Genomic DNA, 3632 nt, shown 5'->3' on the forward strand with positions numbered 1-3632 from the left:
CCTTAGCAGGGAGGTGCTGGTCATGTGATCACACGGGGAAATTGACAAGCTACAAGTATGGGCCCCTTTCTTTTGTAGCTGTCTCAAGGGAAGAAACAGATCGTCACTTGCTCGTTTCATAGGAGCGTGGTACAGAGGGGATCTTTTTAAGGGCACATGAGGATCCTGTGGTAGGGGCAGAGGACCCTGTTGCATCCACTTCCTTCAGTCCGGCGCCGGGAGAGCCCAGGGGAAGGCAGGAGTTCCACAGCAGATTACACGCTCCTATGAAACGAGCAAGTGAGAAGCGCCTTTCTGTTCTGCCTGGGTAGTAATCACGCGCTGCATCTCTCTCTCTGAGAGGAGGGAAGACAGAGAGGGAGGTGAGGAGAGCGGAGGAGGGAAGCAGATGCACGGGGAAGGAGAGACACAGCTGCTGCTGGACATCGGGAGGAGGATGCCTGTCTGTGAATAGCCAGGGAGGAGAAATCGATTACTGCAGTGTGGATGGTCGTCTTTTCGCTGTTTCTGAAGAGGACAGGAAGTGGATTTTCTGTAAGTTATTTCTTAATAAAGGCTTTGCTTTTTAAAAGTTTCATTTGTCTTGGTTTTTTTTTTTCGTTGTGCACTAACGAATTTTTAAACATTTTTTTTTGATGTTACTGGTCCTTTAAGCAAAATTTAGGTGGGGGTAATTCCATCACATGAGAGCATACATCCTGACCTCAATATAATTTCTTCCATACATGCAATAATATTCATTACGACTGACCATAAGGAAAGTGATGCACAGCACTGATAAATAATATTGCAGCTGAGAAAGGAAATGCACTTAGCAGGGCTGCACTGATTGGTTCATTCCTACAGGAAGTGTTATAATGTATCCTCTGATTAACCTTTTAACTACTGTGGACTGAACTAATGATTTTCACCCAGCCACCTTCTTCCCACCCAACACAGAATGCAACATGAAGGGGCTCAGTGAATGTGACAGTGAAGGTGTGTAAGTGTCTGATTGGCTCACTCAGCTCATAAAAGGACAGACGTCCGGCCTCATAGTCCAATGAGATCCTGATTCTCCTGCAGGAAGGGACTTGGGGTAACTTTGTGACTGTACGGTCATGTTCCACTGAATATCTGTTATTATTCCTTCTGTACAAACCCCAGGACTTGTTATTATTCCCAATAATGGACTGACCCCCTCTCCTCTCTATACTGGAATAGGCCACCCCTACCCCCCAGTCCCCTGATTCACTGCCCTCCACTTCCCAGTAATGTCGCCCTGAGGGGAAACTCCTGCTGCTTAAAGTCTGCTCCAAATCCTGAAATCTCTCTGGGAATTGTGGGTAATGTAGTTTTGTGTTTATAACCAGTAACAGGTCTGTAGCCTCCTGCCCATAGATCCTTCCCTTTACCCCAGTCACAATGGCAGCTAAGCCTGTGAGTAATGTCTCTGAGATCAGATCCACATCCAGATCCCCTACAGCAGGGACCTTTATATCATGTCTCTCTCTGCCCCCCTCATTATCTGCAGCTCCATGTGATTCCCGTTCCTGTAGGACAGTGAGTGGATCTGCCATGTTGCACAGCTCCTCAATGTGACGGATCTTCCTGGACAGCTCGTCCTTCTTTATTTCCAGCTGCTCCATCAGATCAGTGAGTGTGAGTGAGAGCTTCTCTTTCTGGCTGGAGATGTCACTCAGGAGTCGCTTCTCTAGGGCTTCCAGCTGTTCCCTGATGTCTCTAAACAGGGCAGTGACTCTTTCTGTCTCACCGGCTGCTTTTTCTGCCACTTCTCTCCTGCGCTCCTGCAGTCTCTGGGCTCCTCTCTCAGTCTCCTCTCTCTCTGGCCTCAGTTTCTCCACAACTTTCCTCAGTGTCTCTTTCTTCTTCTCAGAGGCCTCACTCAGCAGCTCCACCCTGTGGCCCCTGTGCTCTCCGGCCAGACAGCAGGACACACAGACACAGACAGACTCCTCACAGCAGTAATACTCCAGAACCTTGTGATGTACAGAACATTTTCTCTCCATGAAGGAATCAGTGGGTTGGGTCAGTACATGTTCTGCTGACTTGCTGTGCATCCTCAGGTGGGTCTCACACAGAGAAGCTTCACAGTGCAGACAGGATTTAACAGCAGGTACAAGAGAGAGGACACAGTAGGTACAGAAGATCCCAGTCTCCCCCGGCTCTGTTTCAGTCGGACGGAATCTCTCTGCTATGTTCCCCAGAGTTCTGTTCCTGGGCAGGGCAGGGCGCTCCTTAAACTCCTGTCTGCATTCAGGGCAGGAATAAGGCCCAGATCCCTCCTGGGTGCCCAGCACCCTCCCAATACAGCCCCGGCAGAAGTTATGGGCACACGGCAGGGATACAGGATCAGTATAAATGCTCAGGCAGATGGAGCAGCTCAGCTCGTCTCTCAGATCAGCAGCCGCCATCACTGAGAGCAGGAACAGCAACTGAACAAGAAACGAAACTGAACTTTCCCTTTTATCAAAGACAAACAGCACTTTGTACTCCTGGGAGTTAACCCTCTCAGTTCTGGATACAGTGAGTATCAGGCTCAGAAATATTTGTATCGTTAGACTAGAAACTCTGTAACAGTGAGTAAAAGAGGTGAGTGAGAGGAGGAGGGAGTATGGCAGCTCCACTCATAATAACTAGTGTGATCTTAATCCTCCCTGGAAAGAAAGAAACAAGTTGTAGGTAAGTTGGCAGAGTTGGTTGGTAGTGACTCCCCCAGCAATGCAGTCAGTCAGGGGATGTAATACAGTGAGTAACCAGTGGCCATACAGCTACACTGCAACTACAACTCTCAGCACTGACAGCTCAATGGTGACTGAGTGATGTTGGTAGCAGGGGTACAGACATGAGGAAAGGTGATTACAATGGCAGCAAAAAGCTTCTCCTGGGAACTTTAAGAGATTAAATTTAGTTTTTTTAAGTCAGGGGAAGTTAAATTCCCTTTTCCTTAGTCCTCAGGCAGCACATACTTAATGGGTTAAGCCCTGCTCCATCCCTATAGTACAGGAAAAAGACAACCAATGCGATTAATACACTCTGCTACATATCCTCTCCTTCTCCAGCCCTTCCCTAGTGTTCTTTTTCCTGCGACTATCCTTGGTACAGACCTGTGGAGACCAAGAGGTGGAAGATCCAGATGCTTAGGTGTCTGAAGGTGATAGGAGAACTACCCGAGGGTGAGTTCTCCCAGGGCGATTTTCCCTGACAGCTGGATATGGGCTGCAGGCGTCCGGACTGTAGGCTTCTGCTTGGCAGACGGATAGAGAGAAGAAATGCAACTTGAGTTAGACGCATGCTGCTGAGGGACGCAGGTTAATGACGTCATCAGCATAAAGCGATTACAGGAGTAAGGAGAGCTGCGCTGGAATGTTTGTAGAAGCCTGGGGCATGTAATTAATCATCAGTAAAGGTATTTATTGCTGGTTTAGTCAGTGATTGATTGTCTCCCTTGCAGTACCGTGGCTGTGGCTACCGGTCTGTATTAAGGCTGCTAATGGTACCTCCTGTTGTATTGAGTGTACTTATGCACTTGGTGTACAATTATGTATATTAATTGCTTTATTGTCTGAAGGCAAGAGAAAAAGGAAAGCAAAACATAATACATGTTCCAAATGTAAAGAGCCCCTTCCTGA

At 47.8% G+C, this 3632-nt stretch overlaps 1 pseudogene; it reads right to left on the reverse strand.

The window, feature by feature from the left end:
• Positions 1-593: 593 nt before the first annotated feature.
• Positions 594-3297, reverse strand: LOC121394792 (annotated as a pseudogene).
• Positions 3298-3632: the final 335 nt, after the last annotated feature.

This window comes from Xenopus laevis, chromosome 6L (genome assembly GCF_017654675.1).
Source record: "Xenopus laevis strain J_2021 chromosome 6L, Xenopus_laevis_v10.1, whole genome shotgun sequence".
NCBI classification, from domain to species: Eukaryota; Metazoa; Chordata; class Amphibia; order Anura; family Pipidae; genus Xenopus; species Xenopus laevis.